General features: G+C 43.9%; 1 pseudogene; it reads left to right on the top strand.

Moving 5' to 3' along the window:
- Positions 1-226: 226 nt before the first annotated feature.
- On the top strand, positions 227-3,190 carry LOC140726003 (uncharacterized; annotated as a pseudogene).
- The last annotated feature ends 6,383 nt before the right edge of the window (positions 3,191-9,573 follow it).

Below are 9,573 nucleotides of genomic sequence, written 5' to 3'. Positions count from 1 at the left end.
ACCCCGACAGAAAACCCCTGGTCCTCCAGGTTGGGGGTTGCGCAATGGGCTAACAACCCGTTCACGTAAAACAAGCAATTGTTACAGAAACCGTCAACAGATTGTCAACCACTAACCCAGACTCGGGAAAAGCAGGGCCCCATTCAGGAGGCTGATGACGCGCTGCAACCAAACCCGTCAGGAAGCTGCAGGGCTGACAACCCTCCTTCACCCAAGGAAAACCATAATGGAGGTTCCAAAGCTGCTCTCACAGAAGAAATCTATCCTAATCGGAACATGGAATGTGAGATCGCTTTGGGAGACAGGGAGGAGCGCACAGGCAGTGAAGGAAATGAACCGATATCACCTCACACTCCTGGGCATGTGCGAAGCAAGGTGGAATACTTTTGGTGAGACCAAACTGCAGACGGGATAAACTCTGCTCTATTCCGGCAAAGAAAAAGAGGAAGACCCGCATGAGGCTGGTGTGGCCCTGATGTTGTCCAAAGAAGCAGCCAGAAGTTTGTTAGAATGGGAACCAGTGTCCGACCGTATCATCACAGCCAGGTTCGAGTCCAGATTCCGGAAGGTATCCATTATCCTGCGCTACGCCCCGACTAACAACGCAGAGGAAGAAGAAAAAGATCTCTTCTACACCCAGCTTCAAGCAGTAGTTGGAAAGGTACCTAAGCAAGATATGTTGATCGTCATGGGAGACCTGAATGCCAAAGTAGGTTGTGATAACACTGGCAGGGAGAGAGAGATGGGCCAAAATGGTTTGGGGAATATGAATGAAAATGGAGAACTCCTTACCGACCTCTGTGCCTTCAACGAACTGACCACTGGAGGTACCCTCTTTCCCCACTGACGCTGCCACAAGATAACCTGGGTCTCGCCTGACCATCAAACAGAGAACTAGATTGATCACGTCATAGTCCGCCAACACTGGAGAAGTTCATTGCAAGATGTGAGAGCCAAAAAAGGAGCAGATATTGGATCTGACCACCATTTGGTTGTTGCAAAGCTGAAAATGAAGCTGTCAGCCAAGAAGAAGCAACAGAACACACGAATAAAGTTTGATGTTAGAAAACTACAGATGGAAGAGAACAAGAAAGATTTCCACATCACCTTGCAAAACCACTTTGGGGCTCTTCAAATAGAGGAACAAGATGAGAGAACAGCGGAACATGCCTGGATTACCTTCAAGCAGGCCACTGAAGGAGCCTGCGAAGAAGTACTGGGAAGACCACCAGTCAACAGTAAACCTTGGATCAGGGACGAGACATGGCAGAAGGCACAAAGCAGAAGGAAAAAGCTCAAACAGGAGTTGAATCAGGCCAGAACCCGGCAACAGAAACAAATCGCCGCCAACAGGTACAGCGTGATGGCCAAGGAGGTGAAGAAACAGCTCAGAAAGGACAAGAGGTCATACTTCAATGAAATAGCAGAGCGAGCAGAAACAGCGGTCAGTAAAGGGGACCTCAAGGCACTCTACACGACAACTAAACTTTTGAGAGGGAAGAAAAGTAATTTCAACAGACCTGTTAGAGACAAGACAGGCCATCTGTACACTTCGGTTGAAGATCAGCTGGCAAAATGGAAGGAACACTTCCAGGAAGTATTGAATAGACCACCACCACAGAACCCACCTGACCTGGAGCCTGGAGACCCACTCAACATCAATATAGGTGAAATCACCAAGCAAGAAATTCGAAAAGCCCTGAAAAGCCTGAAGAACGGCAAGGCTGCTGGAGAAGACAACATTCCTGCAGAAGCATTGAAAGAGGGTGGAGAGGTTATGGTGGACCATTTGTATATACAGCTGAATTTGATATGGAGAACAGGAGAGATCCCATCAGATTGGAAGAAGGGCCTCCTTGTGAAGCCGCCAAAATCTGGAGATCTTTCACGGTGTGGCAAGTGGAGGGGAATCACCTTGTTGTCCATTCCTAGCAAAGTTCTCACCAGGGTCATCTTGGAGTGGATGAAAGACGCCATTGACCAGAGACTTAGAGATGAGCAGGCAGGGTTCAGGAAAGAGAGATCATGCATTGACCAGATAGCTACACTTAGAGTCATTGTGGAGCAGACAATAGAATGGCAAACTCTACTATATGTGTGTTTTATTGATTTTGAGAAGGCATTTGACAGCCTGGACAGAAAGTCAATGTGGAGCATCTTACGACACTATGGTGTACCGGAAGAGATGGTGAATATCATCAAGAGGTTTTATGATGGCTTCTCATGCAGGGTCATCCACAATGGGAGACTGTCCGAAGAGTTCCTGGTCACTACTGGAGTCAGACAGGGATGTCTGCTGTCGCCTCTACTTTTTCTTGTGGTACTCGACTGGGCTACAAGAACAGCCTACGCTGGCTCAGAGAGAGGCATCCAGTGGACGTTAACAGGGAAATTGGAAGATCTGGCATTTGCAGATGATCTTGCTCTTCTCTCACACCGGCTTCAAGATATGCAGAAGAAAGTAGATTCCTTGGGAGAGACTTCACAGCGAGTAGGCCTTAAGATCAGTCAGGAGAAGACCAAAGTTCTACGCATTAATAACAAACAAGAGGAGCCATTACGGATTGAAAGACAAATAGTTGAAGATGTAGACAAATTCACCTACCTCGGAAGCAAAATCAGTAAATCAGGAGGTACGGATGAGGACATCAGAGCAAGGATCGGAAAAGCCCAACATACCTTCACAACCCTGTGACCTGTTTGGAGATCTACGGCCATCTCTGTCATAACTAAGCTCCGTATATTCAGCTCCAATGTGAAAGCCATCTTGCTATATGGATCCAAAACATGGAGAATCACTAACACCAGCTGCAACAAGATCCAGACCTTTCTCAACAAATGCCTCCGGCAGATGCTCCGCCTCAAGTGGTACGACAGAGTGTCAAACCTAGACCTATGGAAGAGAGCAAACCAAGAGTCCATTGTATTCCAGATAAGGAGGAGGAAGTGGAGATGGGTCGGCCACACCTTGAGGAAGAGCCAGTCGAATGTCACTCGACAATCACTCAAATGGAATCCACAAGGGAAGAGAAGAAGAGGTCGCCCAAAGCAAACCTGGAGGCGTAGGCTTTTGGATGAACTGAAAGCCGCCGGTCAAACTTGGGAGACTGCAAAAACATCTGCTAGAGATCGCAGGAAGTGGAGGACTTTTGTTGAGGCCCTATGCTCCATAAGGAGCAAAAAGGATTAAAGAGAAGTTGGTTTCCACAGCTTTTCAATGCACCTCCAGGTACACCATTAGGGCTTAACATCTTGAAAGATGTTCTGACGTCGTCCTCTGAAACAGAGATCACAGAGTTACCAGCTGCTGCAGGGATATGCACAGATGTAGTTTTATTATCACTTTCAAATCATGCATAAAAGACATTGAGCTCATCTGGGAGTGAAGCATCAAGCCATTCATGATGTTAGGTTTTGCCTTGTAGGATGTAATGGCCTGCGAGTCCTGTCAGAACTAAAATGCATCCAATTCCCTCTCTAATTTCAATCCAAATTGTTTTTTCGCTCTTAAAATAGCCTTTCATAGGTTGCACCTGGACTTCTTGTGTAGTTTTTGATTGCCACAGATCTAGCACTCAGCAGACTACGAATCCACTGCTTTGTCTATAGCTTTTGGTTTGGGTGTGTCTGGTATGTTCTCGAAGGCATACGTTCATCTACACAGATAAGCTCAGGGGAAATAATAAGCAGGTGAGAAGGTGTAAGAGGCCAGAGTGGGGAATAAAAGAAGAGGGGAGGGTTGGGAATTTTTTTTGTCGGAAGCAGAAATCGATATTCATGCAGGCTACCCAGACAGAATATAAGGCATACAATAGTTGGCCATGGACTGGGAAGCAGAATTAAAATGTTTGACTACAAGGAAGTCCCACTTCTGGTGAATGTAGCAGAGGTGCTCAATGAAGTGGCCCCCAATTTATGACGGAGATCACCAATTTTGAGGAAGCCATATCGGGACCACTGTACTCAATAGTCAACCCCAGCAGATTTGCAGGTAAAATGTTGCCTCACCTGGAAGGACTGTTTGAGGCCCTGAATGGAGGTAAGAGGGGAGGTGAAGGGGCACATTTAGCACTTAGGCCACTAGCAGATTAGTGGGGAGGGACAAATAGACAGGAGAATCATGGAAGGAGTGATACTTGCTGAAAGCAGTTGGTAGTGGGATGTAAAGATATGTTTGGTAGTAGGATCCCTTTGGAGATGTTGGAAGTTATGGAGAATGATGTGTTGGATGTGGAGGTTCGTGGGGTGGTAGGTGAGGTCAAGACCAACCCTATCACTGATAAGACAGTGGGAAGATGGTGCGAGTGCAGATCTTCAGGAAGTGAAAGAGATGTGAGTGAGGACAGCATCAATAGTAGAGAAAGGGAAACCCCTTTCTTTGAATAAGGAAGACATCTCTGATGCCCTGGAAAGGAAAGCTGGATGCTGGGAACAGATACGGTGGGGACAAAGTAACAGAGAGAAAGGAATAACATTTTTACAGGAGACAGGGTGGGAAGAGGTATAGTCAAGATAACAGTGAGAATCGGTAGGGTTATAAAAAATGTCAGTCATCAGTTTGTCTCCAGAGATGGAGACAGAGAGATCAAGAAAGGGAAGGGAGGAGTCAGAAATGGAGCAAATAAACTTAAGGGCAGGGTGAAATTTGGAGGCAAAGTTGATGAAATTGATGAGCTCAGCATGGGTGCATGAAGCAGCACCAATGCAGTCGTCAGTGTACCGGAGGAAGAGTTGGGGGGCATTACCAGAGAAGGTTTGGAATGTGGATTATTCTATGTAGCTAACAAAAAAGCAGGCAGAGCTGCAACCCATGCAGGTGTCCTTTGAGTCTGGAAAAAGTGGAAGGAGCTGAAGAAAAAATTGTTGCTGGTGAGGACCAGTTCTACCAGATGGAGGAGGTTGGTTATGAATAAGAACTAGTTGGTTCTTTTATTGAGAAAGTAGCAGAGAGCTTTAGAGCCTTATTGATGGGTAATGGAAGTGTCTGGGGATTGAACTTCAATAATGAAAATGAGCCAGTCAGGGTCATGGAATTGAAAGTTAGTGAGGAGATAGAGAGCATGAGAACTGTAGGTGGGAAGGGACTGAACAAAAAGTATAGAATGGAGTCAAGGTGTGAGGACATGAGTTCAATGTGGCACAAGCAGCCATAAACAACGGGTCTACCCAGGCAGTTGGGTTTGTGGATTTTGGAGTTCTGCAGAGTTGATGAGGTCAGTGACAGTGTCAGAGACAGTTTTCTGGTGGTCCAGAGTGAGGTAGGTTGAGGAGGTCACTGAGAGTTGCTGCAAGGTAGAGTTCAGATCGCTACATTACAACAGCACCCCCTTTGTCTGTGGGTTTGATAGTAAGGTTGGGATTGATGTGGAGGGCAGTGCATTCAGAGGGGTTAGGTTTGAGGAAGAGAGAGAAGTGTTGAAGTTGAGCTGGTTGATACCTTGTCAGCAATTAGACATTAAAAGATCCAAAGCAGGCAGAGGACCAGAGCGGGGTGTCCTAGAAGAGGAAAAGGGTTGGAGAAGGGAGAAGTTGTCATCGTTGCAAGGTGAGGAATTCTTGCCAAAGAAGTGAGCTCGGAGACAGAGGTGATGGAAGAAAAGCTCAGCATCGTGGTGGGTGTGGAACTCTGAGGTGTTTGTGAACAAAAGTAATGCCCCTGTTCAGGACAGAATCTTCTGCCTCAGAGAGGGGAAGGCCTGAGTGAATGGTGAAGAGATAGCAAGGATTAGAGCTAGGATCAGAAGGTAGAAGAGAGTTAGTGGCACCAGAGGAGACGGGAGGGTTGGGTGTTCAGAAAAGCTGGGGTGAGAGGAAGAAGAAGAAGACTCTGAGGACCCAAGAGGTGATGGTGCAGCCTAAGAGTCCTGGGGTTGTAGATTGGTGGTGGGGGAAGTGGAACTCTGGGGCCTAGCCAGCAGCAAGGAAAGCCTTGGCCTGGAGCTGCTAGCAACCAGGGTCCAGACTGGAGCTGGTGCTAGAGGGCATGCAATTTTCAATCTGAAGGCATCAGGAGAAATAGGAACTAGTGTTGTTTGTGGTAGAATCTGTGGACTGGGTCCCCTCTAAAGCAGCTGCTTCAGTTTTCAACGTTATTGATGGCTCTCATAGAATCAAAAGGGCAGAGAACAGGAATTGCCTGCTTCAGTGCCAATGGTTTCAGCAGCACGTTAATGTGATTAGGTGGAAATTGTAGCAGGGCTACTTAATTCTAGGTACTTCATCATTTTGGTTGGACATTTTCCAAGTTTTATTGGACTTTATTGAATAATGATCCCAGTTGCTGACAGAGTTAAGCAGAACCGGGCTACCTTTTTAATATTTTGGAACACTGTGCAGACAGAAGGAATCAGTGGTAGGGAGTTCATCTATCAATTTGTAACTTAGCATAACTCAGAACTCTGGGTCCTACTCTTGCACAATCTGGTAACATAAAACAGGGCTTATAGATTCTGATATAGCAGATGAAAGCAGTTAAAATGTTTGATTCTTAGCCAATAAGAATAGGTTCATGCTACAGTATATGCTCACCCGACTATGAGATTTCAGAGACCAATTAATTCAATGTCAGATACTGAAAGTTAATAGAGTGCTAAGTAACAGCTTGTGTTCAGTGCTTAAGCAGAAATGGCTTATAGTTTTAACAACCATGTTCCGTCTCTGTCCATATCTTCAGTCTGCATGCCCACTGTAACCTTTTTACTTACATTTTTGACTGATGTATCATCACTGGCAATATCAGGATGTATTGTACATCCTTAATGAACTTTCAGAAGTTAGCCGCTAGTGAATCATTGAAGCCCGTGTGATGAATGTACTTCATTGTAAAATGAGACAGGGCATGTGTAAGTGGAGTAAATCCAGGAAGCTCTCACCTACAGGCTTGCTTCAGTATGTGTTTTTAAGATTTCAAATTTTCAATTCAAATTAGAAAATTACATTACCAACCAAAAGATCTTAAACAGATGCAGAAATCTTTACTGTCTTCCTCCCACTCAGACTCATTGAGTCTGCTCTCTGTATATGGAGAAAATAAGCATTTTATAGTTTATTTTGGTGCAAAGTGGTTAAAGTCATCATAATGTTGTTAAACTATAATGATTATAATTTTGCCAGTTGACCATAAGACATAGGAGAAGAATAAAGTAGTTCAGCTCATTTAGTCTATTCCGCCTTTCGATTTTTGCTGATTTATTTTCCCTTTCACCTCCATTATCTTGTCTTCACCCTGCAACCTTTGACGACCTTACTAATCAATATTCCCAATGACTTTGCTTCCACAGCTGTTTGGGGCACAGATATAGCACTCTCTGGTTAAAGAAATCCCTCATTCTCTTTGTTCTAAAGGGACGTTCTTCTATTCTGAGGCTGTGTTTTCTGGTCCTAGACTCTGCCACTATTTGAAATATCCTTTCCACTTCCATTCTATTTAAGCCTTCAGTATTCAGTAGATTTCAATAAGATCCCCCCCCCCCCCCATTCCTCTAAAATCCAGTGAGTACAGTCCTGGAGCTACTAAACACTCCTCATTCATTAACCCTCTCCAATGCCAGCACATTCTCTCTTAGATATATGACTCTAAACTGCTCATAATACTCCAAATGTGATCTGAACGATGCATTATACACTTGCTGTTACATTCTAGTCTGCTTAAAATGAATGTAAACATTGCATTTGTTTTTTTTTACTATGGATTCAACCTGCAAGTTATCCTTTCAGGAATTCAGCACTAGGACTCCCAAGTCCCCTTGCAAACTCAATTTCTGAATTTGGTCAACATTTAGAAAATAGTCTACATCTTTATTCCTTCTACCAAAGTGCATAACTAGACACTCCCTTGCCCATTTACCTAATCAGTCCAAGTCTTTTGGCATATTCCCTCCTTCACAAAACATTAGCTCATGTACCATCCACAAGTTTGGCTATAAAGCCATCAATTCTGTCATCCAGATCATGAACTTATATAAATTCCTGCAACACTGACCCCTGTAGTGTACCCCTTGACATTGGCAAACAACCAGAAAAGGCACCTTTTATTCCCACTCTGCCTTCTGCCAGTAAACCAATCTTCTAACCATGCTAGGAACTTTCCTGTAATTCCATAGACTCCTATTTTATTTAGCAGCCACTTTGTCAAAGCCCTTCTAAAAATCAAAATAAACTTTATCCACTGACTGTCTCTGTCTATCCTGCCTGGTATTTTGTTAAAGAATCCCAACAGATTCATCAGGCAAGATTTCCCCTCGAGGAAACCATGCTAACTTTAGCCTATTTTATCTCATGGCTCCAAGTTCCCCGGAAACTCATCCTTATTAATGGACTCTAACATCTTGCCAACTGCTGAGGTCAAGCTAACTAGCTCATAATTTCTTGTCATTTGTTTCCCTCCCTTCTTAATAACTAGAATTATATTTGTGATTCTCTACTCCTCTGGAAACATTCCAGAATCTAGTGATACTTGGAAGATGATGGCTCATGCCTCCACAATCTCTTCTTGTAATTATTTCAGAATCCTGAGATGTAGGTCCACCTGTGCCAGGTGACTTAACAACCTTCAGACCTTTCAGCTTTCCAAGCATTTTCTCCTCAGTAAGAACAACTACATTCACTTCTGCACCTAAAACTCTCAAATTTCTGGTACGAGGCTGATGTCTTCAAGAGTGAAGACCAGCACAAAATACTTATTTATTTCATCTGCTATTTCTTTGTTCCCCATTACTAGCTGTCCAGACTCATTTTCAGCCTTCTGATGTCTAATATTGCCTCTCTGTTATTCAATCTCTGTTAATTTACTTAAACACAAAGTCCTCCAGAGAGTTGGGTTAATGGACTATTTTTCCATATCTGGTCCAATGCCTATTGCTGAGATGTGGGGCATCCTTCTCCATTTGGACTTTATCTTATCCATTGTATGATATACATAAAGCCACTTGTGTCTTCAAACACATCTGGTGTAGGCCTGATGTAGGCTTCATCTTGTATCTCCAGTTCTTAGTGGCATCCGGTCTTTGCTCCTCCTGCGGTTGCACTTGCCTTTCTATTACAACTATCTCCACTGGACTTCCTGCATCATTTTTCCTTCGCCATGAACAACATCTGCATTTTCATCTATGGGTGCTTGCATTGAAGCATTCTTAACTATCTTGTTCTGATGTAAAATTTTTTATCCCGCTTCAATTCTCTTCAGCTTCCAAGCACAAATCAAATATCTTTCCTGTCTAATACACTGAAACCCACAAAATCCATGTCATTGCTCTTTAGATTGAGTTTTTGAACTTCAGTGAACATATTCCACCTGATTGCAGTGCATCTTGATGCACTTTGAAAGTACAAAACTGATTAGCTTTACCAACACTGCTTCAATTGTGTTTAGGGAGGACATTAAATAATATTCTGAGTCAAGGTGGAGTTAACACCTTGGTGTGGGTACATTTAGCTGGTGTCCTCATTCTAAACTGTCTTCATTTACCATTGCCTATATTCTATGGAACTGCCCCTCAAAATTAAACACTTTCTCTGTTCCTGCATGGCTCATCTCTCCAGTCCATGGATTTTCAATGTTCTCTTCATCATGCA

This window comes from Hemitrygon akajei, chromosome 4, assembly GCF_048418815.1.
Source record: "Hemitrygon akajei chromosome 4, sHemAka1.3, whole genome shotgun sequence".
NCBI classification, from domain to species: domain Eukaryota; kingdom Metazoa; phylum Chordata; class Chondrichthyes; order Myliobatiformes; family Dasyatidae; genus Hemitrygon; species Hemitrygon akajei.
Note: the sequence above shows the minus strand (reverse complement) of the source record. Positions and strands in the feature narration are given on the sequence as shown.